The 13,377-nt window shown below is 49.0% G+C and overlaps 1 long non-coding RNA gene across 1 annotated transcript in view; it reads left to right on the top strand.

The window, feature by feature from the left end:
• LOC142498479 (uncharacterized) overlaps positions 1–10,965 on the top strand; it is a 38,705-nt gene extending 27,740 nt beyond the window's left edge. The window contains exon 4 of the long non-coding RNA XR_012802431.1: positions 10,107–10,965. This is a non-coding gene — a long non-coding RNA (uncharacterized LOC142498479). The remainder of the gene's footprint in view (positions 1–10,106) is intronic.
• The last annotated feature ends 2,412 nt before the right edge of the window (positions 10,966–13,377 follow it).

The following is a 13,377-nucleotide window of genomic DNA, read 5'->3' as shown; positions in this document are numbered from 1 at the left end:
CCGCGCTCCTCCTCTGTCTCTGTGGGTCCCGCCTCCGTTCTCTGCCCCCATACTGACGTGGGTGTTGTGATGCGCACTGACGGCACGCGACTGGGTCGCCAGTGTGATGCACGGGTTGCGCGCACTCTGGAAGCGCCATCTCGGTTTCAATCGGCTGTGTAATAGGACACATCTGCGCGATCCAGCAGCCTATCAAGGAGGGTGGTTCTGCTTCCTGGATGCCTCCCATTGGTGGGAGGTCCTTTAAATATGCAACCTGAACTCTCATTCCTCGCTGAGCATAACTTCTGTTTGTGACGCTGAACTTCATCACTCCTAGCCTTTCTGCCTCTTACCTTGCTGCCTGACCCTACCTAGTACCTTGGACTTCATGATAATCTCCTGCACTGACCCTGGCTTTGGATTACAACGACGCTGCCCTCTCCGGCACTGACCCTGGCTTTGTTTTTATGACGATTCTGTTTTCTCCAATCCTGACTCTGGCTACGTACCCCAACGATCCACTACTCTCCGCTCCTAGATCCAGCAAGTACCATGTTTACGCTGTCTTCTATAACCCTGAACCGGCTTGCAAGACTATCCTACACTCTAGACGCGCCCTCGTGGTTGTGGTCGACGTTCTATACTAATCCCTACCTCAGCCCCGCAGTCGCGCCTCGTTTGTGGTGAGCTACGCGTTACAGATATCAGCTCCGGAGACTCCGAGCATCAATCCTATGCAGGAAAAAGCATTTTTTTCTATATCCCGTCTCGCCGCCTCTCAGCAGCTTCTCACCACCTTCACGCCAACTTTTCTGGCGTGAGGATTTTGGGAGAAGCTTGCCATTCTAGAGCCGCTCAAGTTTCAGAACCTACCGTTAAGTATGTACTGAGTTGCCATACTTTGCCTTCTTAAGGGCTGTTCACATTTACTGACCTGAGTCTCTTCACTACTTTGAATATTTTCTCCCCAACCATTTGGCTAGCAGGTCAAGCTCTTCCTTGCAATGATGTCCACACTCCTAATTATATCCTTGAATGTAGACTTCCATGCTTTGTAGTTCTCAGGATGGTCGTCAAAGTTAGCAAGTCCTGTGTTGACCAGTTTGTGACGGCGAGGGGGCAACCAGGCCATCAATAAAGGTTTTATGCCTGGCTGGTTACCTCTGATCCATATTTGGGGTTTTAGAATGTCAGCTCTTGAACCTGTTTATTGTATCTACAATGTATGTAATTGTGCGACAATAAAGAATGTTCTGTGTTTTACCTTTCCAGGTGTGCCAGTAAGCAGAGATTACTAGGCTATGAGTTTCAAGGGGGGTTTACAGAGAAAGTCTTGTCAGAATGTGTCTAGGTAGCGGGGTTCCAGAGTTGCTGGATACCCCTAAAATGTTCCCGGGAATCAGGACGGATTCTCGGATGCATTGAGACAAATTGCTCTGGCAAAATCTCCCCTTGAAAACGCTTGCGCAACTCACCGCTAGGACTTCCTGCTTTAGCACAGACCAGAAAGGTAAATGGGGCATAGGGCTGTGTGGTATCCCTGAAATGGTAAAGGGGTCCCTAGTATAATGGGGGATGCCCAGTTAATGCCCTGATCACCCAGAACCTGGTATAGGGGTTCTGGGGTTACACCAACCATATTTAAGGTTGCAAAGGTTTTTATGAAACCTAAGTCTGGTTTTCAAGAAGTGAAGGAGATAAAGCGCTGAGAATGAACCTAAGCATTTTTTCATTCCACTTTGGGACTTATAAAAATATGGGAAAAAATATTTTGTTTCATAATGTTTTAATAGTACATATGCTTGTGTACGGTATTATGAGCTGGGGACTGCCAGGTCCATGGTTCAGAGAGACCATATGGTTACCAAGCTTGGTGCCACCAAGTCTGCTCGGGTCCCAGACATGAAAGCCTCAGAGGTTGCCAAGGTGTGAAAGCCATTTGGGCACCCTTGGCTGGGCTCAAATACTCACGTCCTGGGATGAATGGGAGTCCTCAGACCACCATTTGCCCCAAGCCAGACTGTGAGAAGCCTAACGTAGGGGATGGCTTCTGACTGACAAGTGGCAGAGGTGCCAAGTTGGCGTCTGCCCTTGTCAGAATCCAAATCCGTGCTTGCCCGGCTTAGATAGACTGGCAACGCTCTGATTGGCTGGTAGGATTTCTGTCACGCTCGGATTGGCTGGAGTATTTCATGAATGAAGCTGAAATACTATAAGAAAGCCAGCAGCCAATCTGTTCTCGAGATTCATTCAGATTATAAGCACTAAGACAGCAGCGGCAAATTCGAAATCACCAAAAGATGCTCTGAGAAAAATACCAGCGAGCCGATTTCAGAAATTTCAAGCCATTTGGCCACTTTTCGGGGCCACGTTCTGAAAAGAGAATGTACTGTAGCATTCGCGGCTGGGATTGCAAGCCGAAAAGAGTACCAGGACGTTTGGTACTTTCTCCCGGTCAAGGGATTTTGGCAGCTCCTGAGCAGATACAGCGGTGGCATCAGGAACTTCATGCCGATTTGAGTTCCAGGATATTTCGGCACAAGTCCCGGTCAACCTAAAGACTTTGTTTTACCTCTATTTCACATAGGAAAGTCTATTTTATTAGCCCAGGCCCCAAGTAAGTGTGTTTACTCGTGTATATTGTAGTCCACTGTGTGCACGTCTGTTTCAATGAAATAAATGACAATTTATTTTACTAACTTGTTTTGCTCAGTGAATGATCCTGGTAAAAAGGTGTAAATACCTGGTCTCCCATGTCACTGTTCACACCAGACTAAGTACTTGCCCATGTCTGTTAGGCCTGATGCTTCAGTCTGTGATTGTTGTGGAAGATGTAGGCTGTTGTTTTTGGGTAATGCAACAAGAGCACCGGAGGTTGGTAGGACAGCGGATTATCTACAACTGCTGTTTATGTTCCCCACTAATGCCCTTCTTGCTCCTCGGTCACTCAACACATTTGGCATATGATGTTTACTGTTTCCACAACGAATCTACAGTGATTTAACCTTCTAGTTGATACCCGACTCCAATGCCTATTGATACATCGTCAGCCTTTGCTCTTAAGCAGAAATGCTTTTAAGTAGAAATCTTTCAAGTAGTATGGAAGTTTAAAAAGGAAGTTGGAACCATTGATCTGCTTCTCATCTCATCTCTTGTCTTTTCTCAGGTAAAAACATCTCAAATTGTCTGTGTGTCCTGCAATCCTCATACCCTGCTGTCTATTTAGCTCATTTTAGTTCAATTTAGGTAAAAACATCTCAAATTGTCTGTGTGGAAATCATCCCCCTATTGCCTTAATTGAATTCATCTTTCACACTTGTGCAAGACAACACCCACCTTTGAAAAACAATTTGGTTTAACATCCCTCACATGTGCTAATTAAGTTTGTTTTACCAACCAGGTGACTTTCTAAATGTATATAAGTAAACTTACAACAGCCATTGCTGCTAGCAGCCTTTGCTCTTAAGCAGAAATGCTTTTAAGTAGAAATCTTTCAAGTAGTATGCAAGTTTAAAAAAGGAAATTCAAAAAAGAAGTGGAAAAAGTGGACACAATCTACTGCTTCTGATTCCTGCATTTGAACTACGCTGGAAAGGAGGTTATCATCCCACACTGCACATCTCAACACATTGCTATTGCTGTGATGCCACCTTTACTTTTTATATTTACTGTAACCTCACTTATTTTCAAATTATGCACTTCCTTCCACCAGCCTCATCATGTCTCTAACTCTATTCATATTTCGCCATCTCTCCTTACTTCACCACTTCTCAGTTCACATGAACTCCTCTCTTACCTGCGCCCTCTGTCACCACACAGTTATGCCGCCTGCACTAAAACACACCCCTACAAATCATCCTCACACATCCTCTTTCTATCCATGCTTCTCCTCCTTGCTTCTGGGGATATCTCTCCCAATCCTGGTCCCTGCCTTATTTCTACTTGCTCTCGTCCTCGCCTTCCACATGCAACTTCTACTCCTTCTGGTGTCAACCCCTCCAACCTCATACCCATCCCCTGCCACCCTCCCTCCTCTCTCCCTTTCTCCTGTGCCCTTTGGAACGCACGCTCTCTTTCTAACAAGTTCCTCTCTGTACATGACTTCTTTCTCTCTCACTCCCTGCTTCTCTTTGCTATAACTGAGACCTGGCTCACTCAGTCTGACTGTGCTCTGGAAGCTGCCCTCTCCTATGGTGGCCTTTCCTTCTCCCACACTCCACGCCCTGGTGGCAGGGGTGGAGGCATGGGGCTCCTGCTCTCCTCTCTCTGCCGTTACAGAACAGTTTCTATTCCCCCCTCTCTTGCTTTTCCCTCCTTCGAGGCTCACACAGTCCAGATCTTCTCTCTTCTCCCGGTCCATGTGGCGGTCATCTATCGCCCACCTTCCTCTACTCATCCCCCTTCTGCCTTTCTCTCTCACTTTGAATCCTGGCTCTCTTTCTTTCTCTCCTCAGACTCCCCTGTTCTTCTCCTTGGGGACTTCAACTGCCACATTGATGACCCCTCTCTCCCTTGGGCTTCCCGCTTTCTTTCTCTTACCTCTTCTTTTGGCCTTCAACAGTGGTCTGCAGCCAGCACCCACAAGGATGGCCACTACTTAGACCTGGTTTTCACTAAAAACTTCTCTCTCTCTGATTTCTCCATTTCCCCTTTTCCTCTCTCCGACCATCACCTCATCTCATTTTCTCTCTCTCGCTTCTCTCCATCTCCATCTCCATCTCGCCCTCGTTTTTGCAGAAACCTGCGCTCTATTAACCTCCCAGCTTTTGATTCCACTTTACGCTCCTCCCTCTCCTCTCTCAGTTCTGCTTCAGACCCTGACAACCTGGTCAGGAACTACAACTCTGCCTTATCTTCCTCTCTTGATCTTCATGCCCCACTTTCTCTCTGCCGTCCTCGCCCTTCTAACCCCAGACCCTGGCTAAACTCCCACACACGCATGCTGCGTTCCTCCACTCGTTCCTCTGAACGCCTCTGGAGGAAATCTCATACGCTCGCAGACTTCATTCACTACAAATTTATGCTATCCTGTTTCAACTCTGCCCTCTTTCAGGCTAAACAAACCTACTTTTCATCACTAATCAACACACACAAGTCTAACCCACGCCGTCTCTTTTCTGTCTTTGACTCTCTACTCAACCACCCTCAGCTGCCTCCTCTTCTTCCTCCATCTCACCTCAGGACTTTGCTGACTTTTTTAAGAAAAAGGTGGAGTCCATACGACAGAACATCCCATCTGTTGCCTCCTCCCATCCCACAATGCTTCCCAACTCTCCTCCTGTCTTTCTTGACTCTTTTTCTGCTATCTCGGATGAGGATGTATCACTGCTGATCTCCTCTTCTCCCTCTACCACTTGCCCTCTTGATCCCATTCCCTCCCATCTCCTAAAACTTCTTGCTCCTTCTATAATCCCTATGCTCACACAGATCTTTAACTCTTCCCTCTACTCTGGTACCTTTCCTTCATCCTTCAAGCATGCAACCGTTATACCATTACTCAAAAACAGCAAGCTTGACCCTACCTGTCCTTCTAACTATCGACCTGTCTCCCTCCTGCCTTTTGCCTCCAAACTCCTTGAACGTCTTGTATTCTCTCGATTGCTACACTTTCTCAACACCTATTCTGTCCTAGACCCTCTACAATCTGGCTTCCGCACTGCTCACTCTACTGAAACAGCCCTCACTAAAATAACTGACGACCTCCACGCTGCCAAAGACAGAGGTCAGTACACTCTGCTCATATTACTCGACCTCTCTGCAGCATTCGACACCGTGGACCACCCTCTTCTCCTTCACATTCTCCATACTCTTGGTATTCGGAACAAAGCTTTATCCTGGATCTCCTCTTACCTCTCCCATCGTACCTTCAGTGTCTCTTTTGCTAACACCTCCTCCTCCTCTATTGATCTCTCTGTGGGGGTACCCCAGGGCTCTGTCCTGGGACCCCTTCTCTTTTCTCTCTACACACTCTCTCTAGGTGACCTAATCACATCTTTTGGGTTTAAATATCACCTCTAAGCTGACGACACACAAATTTACCTTTCAACCCCTCACCTTACACCTGCTATACAGACCAAAGTTTCTGAATGCCTCTCTGGAATATCATCCTGGATGGCCATCCGCCGACTGAAACTTAACATGGCAAAAACAGAGCTCCTTATACTACCTCCCAAACCTGGCCCTACTACATCCTTCCACATTGCTATTGGAAATACGATCATTCACCCAGTAGCCCAAGCACGCTGCCTAGGGGTCACACTTGATTCCTCTCTCTCATTCTCCTCTCATATTCAAAACGTTTCTAAAACTTGTCGCTTTTTCCTCCGCAATATCACAAAGATACGCCCTTTCCTCTGTTACTCAACTGCCAAAACTCTGACTCAGGCCCTCATTCTCTCACGTCTCGATTACTGCAACCTCCTGCAGTCCGGCCTTCCTACCTCTCACCTGTCTCCCCTACAATCTATCCTAAACACTGCTGCCAGAATCACTCTACTCTTTCCTAAATCTGTCTCAGCGTCTGCCCTGCTGAAATCCCTTTCCTGGCTTCCGATTAAATCGCGTATCTCACACTCAATTCTACTGCTCACTTTTAAAGCTTTACATTCTTCTGCCCCTCATTACATCTCAGCCCTAATTTCTCGCTATGCACCATCACGACTCTTGCGTTCTTCTCAAGGATGTCTTCTTTCTACCCCCTTTGTATCTAAAGCTCTCTCCCGCCTTAAACCTTTCTCACTTTCTGCCCCACACCTCTGGAATGCCCTTCCCCTCAATACCCGACTAGCCCCCTCGCTATCCACCTTTAAGACCCACCTTAAGACACATCTGCTTAAAGAAGCATATGAGTAGCACTGGATAATCATGGACACATGACACAAAGCTTGGCCCCCTGCAGACGCACTTACTAGTATTCCCTCCTACTGTCTCTGTACGTTCTCCCTACCTACCAATTAGATTGTAAGCTCCTCGGAGCAGGGACTCCTTCCTTAATGTTACTTTTACAGTATGTCTGAAGCACTTATTCCCATGATCTGTTATTTATATTTGTTATTTATGACATGTATTACTACTGTGAAGCGCTATGTACATTTTATGGCGTTATACAAATAAAGACATACATACATACATACATTGCTATCATTGCAACACTCAGTGCCTGCCCTGGAGCTCGACCCGGCTTCTTTTTTACACTTTTCTATTTGGGTATATTATTCTGTCTGCCATCTTGGTTCACAGCGTTGAGCTGTATTGTAGAGTGGGGTTGATCGGATGCCTTTGGTTTGTGTATTTGCATTTTGTGCAATGGTGCTTGCTAGGGGGAACCTTACAGTCGCCTCTTCCTTGCGGTGGACGTGTGGTGACTGCCTGTAAGAATAGGAAAGCGTTTTTCTCTTTGTGTGCGCACCTGATTTGCAAGCCTGTTGTAGTGCATCTATATATGTGCATCGTGTGAATCACTGTAGATATGTGAAGCTGTAGCCATCCCAGGTAGCACATGCCTTTGGAGGAACAGCACATACCTCACGTGGATTCTCCATAGCTTCGGCATCTGTGACACCCTCCTCATCAGGTAGAGATGGTGAACTGGCGTTCGTACTGGCGTATCTTATTACATAGTCTCTGGTACGTTGGGCTGGATCTTCTGAAGCTATTCTGTTGCTCCCCGCCATCTTGTCTTGCGGCTGCTTCCAAAACCTCAGCTTGGACTTCAACAGTGGCTGCTACCTTTTCTTCACATAAGGCCTCTAAGTTTGCTTCTAAATTGGCCTTCCTATGCGCACAGACTTCAGCGATGGTAGCAGCTGCGGCTCTGGCAGTGTCCCTTTGCTCATCATCTTCGATACGGGCTCTCTCCATTTTCATGGCTACCTCTGTACAGTTACAATGTAAGGCAGAACAGCTTCTTAAAATAAAAGTGGAACATAAAAGAAAACCTATATGTAGAGGGAGAGGGGGTTGGCCAGGTATTAAAGGGGTTGCACCCCATATGGCCACCACCAGACCTCACCAGGGAGGCAAGGGGTTAACTGGACTGCGGTCCAGGAATGTGGCTTACACCTTGTCATGTCAGGAAAATGTATGTTCCCCTGTTCCCATGTTTCATGATAATCCTATATTTTAATGTTTTAAAGTGCGTTTCTGTATCTCCGTTTCTGGAGGTCGCAGAGAGTTGAAATTTGGCCAATATGTAGCGTCACTGTAGGCATTAAAAACTGGCAAATTTCGACCCACTGAGCCCCCCAGAATGGAAATTATTAATATGTGAAAATATTAAAGTGTATATGGTATTTTGGATCTGCTCTGAAAATGCAGACTCCATCTGCTATGCTAATAGGTCAGGAAGGGCAGCCGGATGATTTAACATAAAGCCCTGTGATCAAAAGTTAACTGCCCTGATTGTTTACACTAGGAACCAAGTACTAATCAACAGACTCTGCCACTCTAATTGTTACCTGAGGGCGGAGAAGCGTCAAACTGGAGTAGTTTGTAAGTGGTATATCTTCACCTACAAACAATGAAGCTCCTGCCAGATACTTCATTTGGTAGACTGGTCCTCGCCCCTGATTTAATTATGGGGCTACAGAAATAAGATCCTCAGAGTCCCAGTACACATGGGCTAACTATCTGGGGGGCATGGTTTAAACTGTGTCTCCATGTAAGGGATTGGATACAGATAATTGTTCACCAATAGTCTGTATTCAATGTTAAGAATAGGGTTACACAGGTATATAAACTGTGTCAACCCTACAGTTTTTGTAGGAGTTGTTCTTCTGATTCCACCTGGAATGTCACCGGATTGCTGGAGAATTGCTAGCTGATACTTCTCCATTCCCCAACCCTAAGTAAGTGTTACCTTCTTGTCTGTTAATTGTACTATATTGCTGTGTTCACCTTTTTTAAGGAATAAATTATATTTTATTATATCTAAGCCTCGTTCAGTTCAACCCAGATATTTGGTGTCATTATATCTTGTCATAAGCTACCGTGACACTATACTTTACCAAATGCCATAGATTTTCCCCCAGAGAGGTCACTGATAAGAGATGATGAAATATCCCGTATTTGGTCTCAAATACTCCTCTGTGGACATCTGATTTAAAAAATCTTTTTCCCTGACTTAAATACATTCTTTCCTAATAGCACGGCATAAGCCCATCCCTTATAGAGGAGGCTTTGCAGCTGCCCTACCCATACACATGTCTTCTCTGAACTTCAAAGGGACTTAATTGGTGTAGGGATCCATCCTGGATAGCCCACTCAAGGTGTCAACTGTTTTATACAAATTCTATAGAAATGGGTAGAGAGTGAGACACAGATTGAGGAGAGAGGCACAGAGAATGGGGAGAGAGGCACAGAGAATGGGGAGAGAGGCACAGAGAATGGGGAGAGAGGCTCAGAGAATGGGGAGAGAGGCTCAGAGAATGGGGAGAGAGGCTCAGAGAATGGGGAGAGAGGCACAGAGAATGGGGAGAGAGGCTCAGAGAATGGGGAGAGAGGCTCAGAGAATGGGGAGAGAGGCTCAGAGAATGGGGAGACAGGCACAGATAATGGGGAGAGAGGCCCAGAGAATGGGGAGAGAGGCACAGAGAATGGGGAGAGAGACAGAGAATAGGTAGAGAGATACAGAGAATAGGGAGAGAGACACAGAGAATAGGTAGAGAGACAGAGAATAGGGAGAGAGACAGACACACAGAATGGGGAGGGAGTGAGTGAGACACAGAATGGGGAGGGAGTGAGTGAGACACAGAATGGGGAGGGAGAGAGTGAGACACAGAACGGGGAGAGAGAAATAGTATCGGATGAGTGAGAGAGAATGGAGGGAAGGGGGGGGAGAGAATGGTGGGAAGTGGGGAGAGAGAATCTAGGGGCGGGGATGGAGAGAGAATGGAGAGAGAGAGAGAATAGAGGGAAGGGGAGGAGAGAATGAAGGAAATTGGGGGGGAGAGAAAGTGTGTGTGTGTTTAGGGGGGGCAGAGAGGGGCAGAAAGACAGAAAGTGGAGGGGCGCAACTGATGATGTCATTTGTATTATAATTTTTTTTTTTTTATGTCTCCCGGTTTTTAGTTTTGTAAATCTGGTCACCCTGGCTTTACAACAATTTCTAACCTGCTTTGTTCCAGATCTGACTAGAACGCTTCAAACAGGAGAACTCTGAATCCCCCCTAACTCAGAATACAGGCAGGGAACGCCTGCCGTCTTGTGTATTTGCTGACAGTAATGCTTTAATATTCTCTTGGGATTGTTAACAATCACTTATACTCGCAAACCTGCCTGCATTTGGTCAATGTGAAGAAGCAAAGTAGTTTCCCATTAATCAAGAATCAGCATCACTGCTGATCAGCTCACACACGCCCACCACCACCACACCTCCCTGATCCTAAGGCTTCGGCCACGGTGCAGCTGAGCGCGCTATGCGCTTGGCGCGTTCAATGTAATGAATGCAAATGAGGACGGCCATGCTCGCGAGACCCGCACTTACGCTCACAAAAGCTCAGCGCTTGGAGAGACAAAAATTAGTTCTTACTAGGAATGTATTCAATTTCTTTTTTAAAGGGTGGGGCTAGGTGGCAAGTAGATTTTTTGGTTCGGCGAGTAGATTTTTGGGTGATTTGTAATGGGAATAGAAATAATGATGGCAATAGGGATAGGTAAAAAACAAAGGCTTCTCAAAGGGAACATATGGAAGACCAGTGCTGCTGAGAGGCAAACTCTAAAAGGGCAGGATATGACACAGACAGAGAGGAAATAGGGGTTGGACTGCACCAAACGGCAAGGGGAGGAGCAGTCCAACTCACATAGGAGAGAAAGGGGGGTTGCCAGGGCAACAGCAGAAACCAGGAAGTGCTGGAACAGACAGGAGACAGAACACTGACAATGGAGCATTTTGTCTTTAAACAAATGTTGATTTTTTTCAGATTCCTCTGCATCTTGTATAGATGACAGGTATGTACAAAGGAACGTAATTTGTGAAGTAATGAAATCTGGAAGGGGAGGGGGGGGGAAAGGGGAGGAGGGGGAAAAAGGGGAACGGGGGGGGGGGAAAGGGGAGGGGGGGGGGGGGAAAGGGGAGGGGGGGGGGAAATGGGAGGGGGGGTGGAAAGGAGAGTGGGGGGGAAAGGGGAGTGGGCGGGGGGGAATGGGGAGTGGGGGGGGGAAAGGAGGGGAGTGGGGGGGTGGGAAAGGGGGGAAAGGCGAGAGGGGGGGGTGGAGAGCAGGGGGCATATGTATTGTCATAATTTATGTATCTGCATGCCCTCTCCCCCCCCCGTCTGGGCGTCCGTTCCCCCGCTGTCTCGGCGGCTGTCCGCTCCCCCTTCTTGGTTCCCCGATGGCTCGGGGCTCGCTCTTCGCTCCCCCGTTCCCCGTGACTCGGGGCTCGCTCCCCCGTGACGCGCTCCCCCCGTTTCCCGTGACGCGCTCCCCCCCCCCCTGCGATCGCTTGGTCCCCCGATGTGTCGGACTGAGGCGCGTGCAGGCGGCGGCTGCGGCAGGAAGCGCGTGCATGTGTGGGCCTGGGGGGGCCTGTGGGGGGCCTGTGGCGCGAGGCTGAAATAGGTGAGTTACTGGGGCCATCAGTTGAGGCGGGACACACAGTGGTGTGACTTACTTGGGCGGGCGTGCGGGAGGTGTGTGTGTGTGTGTGTGTGTGTGTGTGTGTGTGTGTGTGTGTGTGTGTGTGTGTGTGTGTGTGTGTGTGTGTGTGTGGTTGGACCTTTGGCCCGTCACTCCGCCTCAGGCCATTGAGAGGTGTGCGGGGGCGGGCGGGCCAAGGGACCAATGAGATTGCCGCTAGGGACAGGGAACACACCAGGGAAACATACATACATACAATGCTTTCAGAAATATATAGTATAAGATATATATACAGTGTTCGACAATCATATACATTTACATGCCCGGGGCAAGTGGATTTAATCTCAGGGCGAGTAAATATTGGCCCAAGCCGCACACGTGTTTTTTTAATTTCCCCCGTTCGCGCTGCTGTTTATCCCCCGCTCGCGCTGGAGAAAAAAAAAAGCCAGAGGCGGGTTCATGTTGTTGTGGGAGATTACTCCGCCTCCGGCTTTCTGAGCAGTGCCTTCCCTCCTCCCCCGTCTCTCAGCAATACTTTCCCTCTTCAGCGCTTTCACTCCTCCCCCTTCTGGCAGCCAGCCCCTTCTGCGCCAATATCTGCCACAGGCCACTGCAGGGCCATCTGTTGCCTCCCCTCCCATCGGGCCGTCCGCCACCCCCCCACCCCAATCTCTCCCGGCCTCAGTGACCCCCCCCTCAACCCAATCTCTCCCGGCATCCATGACCCCCCCTCACCCCAATCTCTCCCGGCCTCCGTGACCCCCCCTCACCACAATCTCTCTCGGCCTCCATGACCCCCCCTCACCCCAATCTCTCCTGGCCTCCGTGACCCCCCCTCACCCCAATTTCTCCCGGCCTCCGTGACACCCCCTCACCCCAATCTCTCCCGGCCTCCATAACCCCCCCTCACCCCAATCTCCCCCCCGACACCCCAAATCTCCCCCCCGACACCCCAAATCTCCCCACTCACTCCCAATCTCACCTCCAACTCCGTGTCCCCGGCCTCCGTAACCCCGCGTGGCAGCTCCGCCAGGTCGGTGACCCGGATCAGCCCGTCGTGTAAGAAGATGGTCTCCTCCTTCACCGACAGCCACTGAGCTGAGGATGCCGCCTCCCCCAATTTCCAAGCGTGTCTTACCCCCTCACTGACACCCGGTGACCCGCCGCATCACTAGCCCCCCCACACCTCTCTCCCCTGTGTCCGGACCCCTCACTGACACCCGGTGACCTGATGACCCGGTGACCCGCAGCGTCAGCCACAGAGGCCGACACCCGGCCTGCTGCTTCCTCGGCTGTGACAGAGATCGGGGACCACAGCGATCCCACGGTGTGTAGGGGGGGGGGGGAGAGAGTATGTGTGTGTGTAGGGGGAGAGAGAGAGAGAGTGTGTGTGTGTAGGGGGGGAGAGTGTGTGTGTGTGTGTGTGTGTGTGTGTGTGTGTGTGTGTGTGTGTGTGTGTGTGTGTGTGTGTGTGTGTGTGTGTGTGTGTGTGTGTGTGGAGAGAGTGTGTGTGTGTGGAGAGAGTGTGTGTGTGTGTGGAGTGTGTGTGTGTGGAGAGAGTGTGTATGTGTGTGTGTGTGTGGAGAGTGTGTGTGTGTAGGGGGGGAGAGAGAGAGAGTGTGTGTGTGTGTAGGGAGAGAGAGAGAGTGTGTGTGTGTGTGTGTGTGTGTGTAGGGAGTGTGTGTGTGTGTTTGTGTGTGTGTGTGTGTGTGTGTGTGTGTGTGTGTGTGTGTGTGTGTGTGTGTGTGTGTGTGTGTGTGTGTGTGTGTGTGTGTGTGTGTGTGTGTGTGTGTGTGTGTGTGTGTGTGTAGGTTTGGA

The sequence above is a fragment of the Ascaphus truei genome, chromosome 7 (assembly GCF_040206685.1).
Source record: "Ascaphus truei isolate aAscTru1 chromosome 7, aAscTru1.hap1, whole genome shotgun sequence".
Lineage (NCBI taxonomy): Eukaryota > Metazoa > Chordata > Amphibia > Anura > Ascaphidae > Ascaphus > Ascaphus truei.
Note: the sequence above shows the minus strand (reverse complement) of the source record. Positions and strands in the feature narration are given on the sequence as shown.